Source organism: Chlamydotis macqueenii, chromosome 26 (genome assembly GCF_036417535.1).
Source record: "Chlamydotis macqueenii isolate bChlMac1 chromosome 26, bChlMac1.mat, whole genome shotgun sequence".
Classification (NCBI taxonomy): Eukaryota; Metazoa; Chordata; class Aves; order Otidiformes; family Otididae; genus Chlamydotis; species Chlamydotis macqueenii.
Genome location: NC_141581.1, coordinates 2,462,121 through 2,471,669, shown reverse-complemented (window position 1 = coordinate 2,471,669; position 9,549 = coordinate 2,462,121).

Sequence of the window (9,549 nt, the reverse complement as noted above, 5' to 3'; positions counted from 1 at the left end):
TTTGTGTGTGAGGAGGATGGCAGTGGTGACGGGGAGGGGGGGGTGTTATGGAGGATGGGTGGAGAGAGGAGCTGAGAGCACCCCCCTTTCACTATCGCCTCTCTTCCAATTGGCTGCGAGGTACCAAATATCTCCCTACACTCTGCCTCTGGATGAATGATGCTGCTGGGGGCTGAGCGCACCATCTCCTTTCCGCTTTTGGTGGGAGCGAGGGATGCCCGTCATCCAGCAGGATCTGGTCCTGGAGGAGGTATGGGAGCCGGGGAGGGGTGGGTGGGAAGGGGAGGGCTTTTTCATACAGCACATCATTCACTGAGAAAGTAGAAGGTGGCCTCGGGGTGCAGTGGGATGCAGGATTTAATGTTCCTTCTTGCCTTGCGCACGCAAGGTACCATCAGTACTTGAACCTCAGGCACTGGTCTCGCTTCTGATGCCAGGAGCTGTACGAACTGACAGTCCTGTCTGTGCTGGGGGATCAGCTCCGGTTCCTCGCTTCCAGGACGTCTGCAACTGCATCAGAGCCTGGGACCTTTGCTGGTTCCTGTACAAATCTAGAAGTGAACAAAGAAGCAGTGATTTTCACCTGCTCCAGACTTGGGCTCACGTCTCTGCTTTCTCATTCCTGGGCTTCAGCAAACAGCAGTCCCTCCAGCTCAGGCCAAAGCCTCAGCACAGCTGCTGAAGGGGCAGGGTTAGTTTGATGATGTCTTCTGGCAAAAATCCCCACCCCGTGTCTGCCATCACGCCGCCAACGTGCTTGGTGCTGTACAAGGATGAAGGTAGCTCCAACTTTGGTAGGGACCCCCCAGTGAAGCGCAAGGGTTTGTCTTCTGGGTTGTAGCAGAAATGGTCTGAGAGAGATCTCTCCTATTAAGAAGAGGAGTCCTGCCGCAGTCCTGGCCCTCACGCAGCCCTCACGCTCAGCGTGGTGCTGGGGCTCTGCAGTGGTGCCAGCCGAGGTCTGCAGGGGCAGGAGAAGGGCCCATGTGCCGTGCTGCAGGTAAATTAGATGGGATATTAGGGAAGATTTCCTCACAGAAAGGGTTGTCAAGCACTGGAACAGGCTGCCCAGGGAGGTGGCGGAGTCACCGTCCCTGGAGGGATTTAAGAGGTGTAGATGTGGCACTCAGGGACGTGGTTTAGCGGTGGACTCGGCAGTGCTGGGTTAAGGGTTGGATGTGATGATCTCAAAGGTCTTTTCCAACCTAAACAATTCTGTGATTCTAAGATAAAGCCGAGGTCTCACAAGGCCTTGCTCTGGCACACTCCCTGGCTGCCCACCTAGGACAGACCATCCCTCTCCTGTCCCTTCACCTGTTCCATCCCGTCACTGCGTGTCCCTGCTGGGTGCTCGCATGTCCCACGTGCTGGGACCAGGGACCTTTGGTACCTCAGCAGGGAGGTGGCTGGTCTCCAGCCCTTACACATGCACGTGGCATAGCTCTCTGTGGACACGGTTGTTCTCTGTAGATGAGTGGCTCTGGCAGGACGAGGTGTTGAGGACAGTATTTCCTTACGCCAGTGAATGCCACCGTAAAGAACGTGACATGTATCAGTGCTGCCCAAACATGGACAGCTCCTAGCCACACGTGTGGTCAGCCTGGTAGATCCCAGGTCAGACCTTAGAGAGGGATGGTGGGATATCCCTCACTCACATCCCTGTGGTCCAGGATACACAAGATACTTACGGATGCTTTAGGGATGCATTTTATTTCCCTATGTATAGTGTATATTTCTGTATTAGAAGCAGACAGAGGATCCGTGGGGACAGAGGGATGCCAGGACGTCTGTAACACTTGATGGCTCCAAAGTTAATTATCAAAGTCCGCAGAGTCATCTCTGGCTAAGCTGAATACTTGCCTTTTACCTTCATTTTTATATGAAAAATGCTCTTCTCGTGTTTTCCAAGGCAGTTTAAGCCTGATAGCACACGACAGCGTACGACAGCATATGAATGCCACCTACTGGCTGCCGTCCCGGGACTCGGAGCAAGTGTGCTTCCAAACCACGGAGGTATTTCATTGAGCGCATACTGACGGGCTGACTTGGCCCATCTCTGTTTGCCAGACCAACTGGTTTTGTTGGTATGCTGGGATGTATAAAGTGAGCACTGCAGCACCAAGCTGGTTTTCCAGCACTGCAATTTCTCCGGGAATTCTGTGCTCAGCCCAGTTGCAGCAGAGTCCTGCTGATTTGGAGGAGGCAATAGCAAGGCGAGGGAATGGGTTGTGCAGGATCAGAGCCTTTCAGGTGCTGGGTGTTTTCCCAAGCAGCTTTTTTTACCCCGTTCCAGTCTCTCTTGTATCTCCACACGCTCCTCTCACCGGTTTTTATGTTCCTTGATAGCGTGTGTTTTCAATTTGTGAGCCAAGGGGGAGAGAAGGACAATACGTCACTTGGGAAAGACACTGGCTGTCACGTGAGCATCTTCCTCTCGTTTCCCTGAATTCAATGTTCATTTTTAGGCAGTGGGAGCTTGCGCTGATGGGCACTTTCTGCAGCCCTGCAGGTCACTGGCAACCCAGAGGCTCTAGATCACTTCCCTACCTGTATGAACCGATGATAGAAATTCTTGGCTTGCTCAGAAATGCCGATGTTGTTATTATTAGAGTAAATCCAGCTGTGTCTTGTACACGGATGGAAGTGAAAGACAGAAACCTCTTGGTGTCTGCCACGGGAGGGCAGTGGATCCATCCCAGCCGGTGGGAAATCTGGCTGCGACGTGAGATGTGGGAACTGGGCTATAGATGTCACTTGGCACCAGGAGATGGATGGGGCTGAGGGGTGGACGTGTCCCGCTGGCTTTCTCCAAAGGGCAAAACAGAAATGGTAAGTTTGGCTCCAGCCTAGGTCTGACGGCTCTTTAAAGATGGGTTGAGGTGCTTTTTCCAAAAGCCACTATTGAAAAGGTCCGGCAGCTGGCCCAAGGGCCTTTGCAAGGGAAAGGGATGAGAGATGCTCACTGGGCAAACTGGAGATGTGGGACTTTACTAGCAACTAAACTCAAACCTTCCCCAAAGGCTGCACGGGACAGGCTGCTGGAGCCGAGAGCTCACTGCACTGCACGCGGCTTGTTGATGCGTGTATTCGTTTGCCAGGTTTGCCGGCATGTCTGTGTGGGTTCTAGGAGTCTTGTTGAAATTTAAGGCATTTTAAATGTCTTTCTCAATGACCAGGATATTAAAATGTTTGCATCTGGCAGAGCATCCCAGAGAGCGAGGTCTGTGGGATGAATGGGATCCGAGATTTCCATTTTCCTCTTTTTCCATTTACGCTCCTGTTTCCTGACCCCATCTGAGGTCTTAGGTGGAGATGATGACAGACCCCGACACTCCCCAAAAGCCCAGATGAGAAATATCCATCACCTGTTTACTCTTTTTGACAAGCTTGGGCATTTCCCCAATTTTCCCAAAGTCACTGGCATTTTTATTAAGCCTGCACGGCGGCTTTATTAAGTTACACGGCGGTGACGCAGCTGATGGTGCCAGCAAATGCTGGGTGCTGATGGTGGCCAGTTTCAGTGCAAGCCAACAGCAGCTCAAGCTCATGGGGCTATCGCGGTCTCACGAGGGGACCAGGAAAGGAACGAGTACCCTAACGAGTGCAATGCTCCAGCGCGAGGTAAACCTCTTACTAAACTCCAGAGAATCCACGTAGGCACAGGACATTTGGAATGCCCAGCTCTGGGAGGAGCTTTTCAGAGTTCACAGCTTACTGGGCACCGAAGGTTCCGAGCAGGATGTACGGTCTGCAGAAATCTGGCTTGTTCAGACCGGCTGCTCGCAGGCTGGCTCTTTTAAACGCCTGCGGGTTTCTCTTTTACAAATCTGCCTTCTGTTTTCCCCCGTGCAGGTCAGGCAGAGGTTACAGGTTTTCATTTATGAGGTAAGAAACCTGCATTTTATTTTAAACGCTCAATTGCAAAATCCCAGGAACTGGAGCTTGAAAATACCGTGAAGCTCTGTGCGGCTCTCGGAGTCGACGGGGCCGGTGGTGCCGCAGCTCGCAGTGGTTTAACGGGGCCGGTGCATCCCCAGGGAGGAGACCGCAGGGCCTGGATGCTTCCTTTTGGAATCTGTGATAAAATCACACGGAACGAGGGTGCCTGAGGCTGGCGGATGCCTCTGGAGATCAGCTCGTCCGACCCCTTGCTCAAAGCAGGAGCAGCCAGAGGGGTTGCCCGGGGCCGTGTCCAGTCGGGTTTTGATTTTTTCCAAGGATGTAGACCCCACAACTGCTCTGCACAACCTGCTCCAGTGTTTGACCACCCCTTGATTTTTTTTTTTTTAATATCTTCTGTTTAAAGGGAATTTCCTGTATTTCAATTCATGGTCCTTGCCTCTTATCCGCTTACTGGGCGTCACTGAGAAGAGTCTGGCTGAAATTAAGATGAAACATTTGTTTGCAGGGAAAATAAAAGTTATTTTGGTTCCTTTGAAATTATTTACAACTTGAACCAAAGTTTGAAGTGAAAAAAAAAGTATTTTGGGGATGAAAAACTGCAGGCTTTGTTTAAGATATGCTTGAAATTAAACGCTTTAATGTTTTATTGTACTGTGACATTCTCTATTTGAAATTTGCCTGCCTTTAATTAAAAAAGCGGGGGACCGCAAGTGCCTTCAAATACGCATTTGAAAACAGAGAAAGGTTTTATTTTGGGGAGAGCAAAATGTTTTCATTGTCTCCACTTAATTTTGCTGTGACAAATAGGAAGGTTACATTCTGGATTGACCTAAAGATGAAAAATTTTCCTCTTGCTAATTTTTTAATTTGATCTTTAAAGGACAGACCAGCTGTTTGCACAGGTCTGGGCTTCACCTCTAGGAATCCAGGAGGAGCTGGGCAAGGAGGGACGAAGCTAGGGCCCGGCAGGTCTCTGAAATGTGGGACTGGAGCGGACTCCTTCCTGTTGGACGACAGTAGCTGTGGATCTGAATTCTCCTTGGCCTGAGTGTGGGGAGGGCTTGGACATGTGTAGGGCAGCTCAATCTCGACACGGGCATGGCTGTACTCTGCAGTTGACACTATCAAGCTCAGCTTGGTCTTGGCAGCGCTGGAGACTGAAATAAACATGTGAAAACCCCCACACCCTGCCCTTGCAGCATCTTCCAGTTCTTCTTGGGAGGTTTATCTTCTCCCGTTGAGGTTTTTGTAGGTCAGCTGCTGCAGTTCCCGGTCCGGAGGCAGCAGCCCTGAAAGTCATTACCAGCAAAAAACCCATTTGGGCACTGGTGTGAAATAAGTTGGTATGCTGTGATGCACCTCCCGCTGCCCTGCGGATAGAGATCCCTGTAGCATCAGGCCCTTTGCCTCAGGGATATTCAGGTGTGGGGGGACCTGGTACTGCTGAGAATTTGGTCCAAAGGGACGGGACCTGTGGTGGCCCAGAGCGTGTTGGGTGCAGGCTCTTCGCTGCTGCCTCCTGCGCTCCAGTTTTTGGAGAACATTGGTGCTGCTACGTGCTGTTGCAAAGCCCAGATCTGGGTGAAGTCCAGATGCACAAGTGAGTGTGAATCCCAGGAGCTGCTGAGGGCATGGGGAGAGTGACGTGGAAAAGGAAGAGTTCGTGTAGGTGGGTGCCAACTGCATTGACAAAGTCATGCATCTCCTGCGGGGTAAGGGAGGTGAGTGCCCAAATGTTTCTGGAAGCCAAAGGCATTGTGATTCCTGGCTGAGACTTGTGCTGGCAGCACCTTTGCTCCTCTCCTGTGAAGTCTTGGCTAACATTACCGGGGCCAAGCTGTGGATGTGGGGGCACTTGACACTCTGGGGTCCCACCAACCTCTGACCATGGCAGCGAGGACGTGCAGGGGGAGAGCGGGGAGGCCAGTTCCCCATCCGAAGGCAGTGCCCAGTGGCAGAGTGCAGCCCGGGCTGCTCGCTGCTCCGGTGGGCAGTCCTGCGGAGAGCCGGGCTGGGAGGATGGCCCGTGGTCCTCGCGCAAGACCCAGAGCCTCGCTGCTGGGCCAGCCATCTCCTCCAGAGAAGCACCTGCGGCTCCTGCCTCGTGCAGGTTCCCCGTGTGAGGCGGCACAGCCCACAGCACGCTGGGCTGCTCCCTGCAGCGGCGCAGAATTTAGGCTGTGGATCTTTGCCAGCTTAATACGGCAAGGGAAGTGTGCCTGGACCTAGGTGCTTGAGCGATCCGAGATGTCCTTGGGGATGAAGACCCTCATTAGTCCTGTATAAACACTTGTCATGTTGGACTGGGCTTTGCGAGACAAGTTTGTTTGTGACGAGGATGGAGCCTGGGACTGATGGGTCGGGTTAAACTCCCTGACAGGCTGAGGGCTTGTGGCTGCCTCCCAAAACGCTCCTCAGGGCAGCAGCCCCTGGCCCAGCCTTCTCTTCCCAGCGTCAGGGTAGAGCCTCACGGCCTGCGGCGCTGCATGGCAGCTCCACACTGGCTGCGACGGCGCGTGATGGAGAGCCGCAGCCACCTCCTGCAGGAGCCATTCCCCAGCCTCCTGCACCCGGGAAATGTGTTCTGGGGTGGAAAAGAGATGCTGGAGAAGGAAGGCGGCAGATGGGGATTATTTTATCCCCTACCTTAGGTTCGAAGCCTTAGATCAGGCCCGTGGACAAAAGCGTCTGGGAGAGATTACGGCCCTGACCTGCAGGCTGATGTTTATGCCAAATGAAATGGCTCATGGTAAGAGGGCATCGCGTGGCCTGACCTGCTCCACAGGCCTTGTTTACATCTCATAAACAGGAAAATTTCACCCACACCCTCCTCCCTGGTGATCAGCAGCATATCCTCCCTCCCCTGCTTGCCTTCCCTGGGTACAAAAACATGCAGCAGGGCGTAAACAGTGCTGTCCACTGACCTGTTTTTTTTTTTTTTTTTCCAAACTGGGCCTGGCCCTGGCTCAGTGAGTGGATTACTTAGTGTCGAGGCAGCCATGGTGAAAAGCATCCTGGTCCTTGGCTGTGTTCATACCTGCTTGGCCGGGTGGGACTTTCTTTGTTCGAGTGCAGCAGGATGCAGATTTTGGAAGTTCCTTGTTGTTTTTTTAGCTTTTCTAGGATGAGTCCGGCTCTTGTGGTCTTGTTCATTTCCCAGTGCCTGGCTGGAGACTGAGGCAGCGTTGGATGGCCTGGGCAGCCGCTCGGGGTGCGTGGTCTGCAGAAGAGAGGTTGCGATGCTGTCCGACCTTGCCGACCAGCAGCAGAGTCCTCCAGAGCTGGAGGGAAGGATGTCAGCAGCCGGTGCTGGATCTTGCCCCGTGGCCTTGTTGTCAAACAAGCCTGTGGATGCTACAAGTTTATATGGGTTTAAGAGGAGACTGGGCTATGACATGCAGGAGAAATTGTTGAGGGGTTACTAAGTACATCTGGCTCAAGAGTTCCTCTGAGTTAGAAACAGCTGGAGATCGGGACAGGATTCAGAGTAACATCATATATGTATGTGTTGTTCCGACATGTCTTTGGGCATCCTTTTATGGTCACTGTTAAAGAGAAGCTAGGAGGGAAACCGAGCCCTTGCCCTGAGCTGGTGGGGTGGTTTTTGTGAGGACCTTGTCCCTTGACTCTTGTTCATGGGGTCATTTTCTGCTGCTTTGGCAGCAGCTCCCTTTCCAGGGAGCTGATGTTGGACTCTGCTGCTGGCTGAGCTGTGAACCAGTGAGGCTGTTTTTCAGACCTGCTCTACAGATGAACTGGAAGCCCAAGCTGTTTCCATCCCAGCACTGCATGAGAAGAGGAGAAAGGCTTGATCCCGCTCAGGTGCAGGAAAGAAAAAGGGAGATGGATGTCGGAGACTGACCTTTCCTCTATCCCATCCGCTTCCTCTTCTTAACTCAGCCCCTTGTCTCATTAATTTCTCTCCAGATCTTCCCTTGCACTCAGACTCTGACCTCTCCCTACAGTACCCTTGCTCTTCTGCTTCTCCCCTTGCTTTGGTCTCCTGCACCCCCCTCCCAACCCTTCTGCCCCATTCTCATCCTCTGTATGAAACAGCCCCCAGTCTGCCAGCAGGCCTACAAAAACCAGTCTATAAAGGTTCCTGGAGTTGTCAAGGAGGGGAAATTGAAGCAAATGGGCCATGAAAACCAACACCGGTCAAGAATGCAGCTTTCTGTAGCTGGCGATGGGCTAGTATCTGTAGTGACAGACTTGGGAAGGTTTTTCTCCTCCGCTTTAAAACACAAAGTTGGCTTTTTTGATCTGCATTGAGTCCCACAATCAGAAAAGCTTAGCGGCAGAGGGATGTCACGGGTCAGTGGCAGAGAAAACAGATCTCCTCTCTCATGCCTTTCGGGGAGGACAGAAAATTATTCAAATGGATTGACCGGTGGGATTCATGCAGAGGTTTATAATCTGCTTGGAAATATCCCTCCCCCCAAAGAAGCTGCAAATGATGGATTTGTAGGGTGAGCTCTGTGGCACGTTGTCTGCCGTGGAAGGCTTTGCACCTGCCTGGCTCTTGGATCTACCTCCATGTCAAAGCAGGTGAGCTCTCCATCACCAGATGTCTCACAATGAAAAGGGCTGGTAGAATGGGGCAGGGGCTCTCTGTCTTTTCATCTGGATGTCATCCATCAACACCAACCCTGTCTCCACCTGGGGTTTGTGTGGGTTAGCATTAAGATAAACTCCACAGCGCCTCGTCTTGGGTGTCTCACTGGGAGGTTTAGCTGGACATAAAAGACCAGCCTGTTGCACCGTGAAGGAAGTGTCTTCAGTTATGGTTTGCGGGTCCTACCTTGGGACCTTGCTCTGCTCTAGCTCTGTATGAAGCCAAGTTTAGCTGGGCTTGTCCTGGTACCCAGTGCCACAGCCATTGAGGAGCTGCCTTCTAATTTCAGGTTGGATTTCATTGTGGGCAAATTTCTTCCACCGTGTAGGGGAGAGGAAACATCATGCCAATGTTTGTCCTTAGCTTTGTTGACTTTTATCTCTTCCTGGAAAGGAACTGATGAGAGTGGAGACATTTAGACAGAGGTTCCAGGGAATTCACCCTGGATTCATCCCTGTCACTGATGCTGTGTATTTTTTGAAAGTGTGAGCTTGGGACAATGGGGCTTGGTTGTCTACTGCGGGAGAGGGATCAGCCAGGGCATTAGAGAGGAGCTGGAATGGGAGAGGCTGAGTCTTTCCCAGGCCTGTGCTTGATCAGGACTGAAGGGCTTGGCTTTTTGATCTTGATGGGGAGCTGGTGATGATGTGAACCACTTGAAACCAGCTGGTGCAAAGTGAATGCTTTCCCTTAAAGCAATGCTTAGGCTCCTATTGATTTTAGACAGAGCCCATACAGAAGGTGGTTTGCTCTTGTGTTTTATTATCTGGTAATAAACATTTATTATTGCTGCTATTCACGAGTGAGCACCTCAACACAGCAAGTCTTCAAGTGGTGACAGAAGCATGATAAATTTTGCTACTGGTGCATGCCCCAATCCGTGGAGGACATTTCTTGCTCCGAGATTCCTTCAGTGTTGACAGCTGACATCTAGGTTACAGGCTGCCCCAGTGAGACACCCCGTAACCTTGACATTGATGTGTGAAGGGTTAATAAGGGCTCTGCTCTGCCTCTGTGTTCACGTCTGCTGA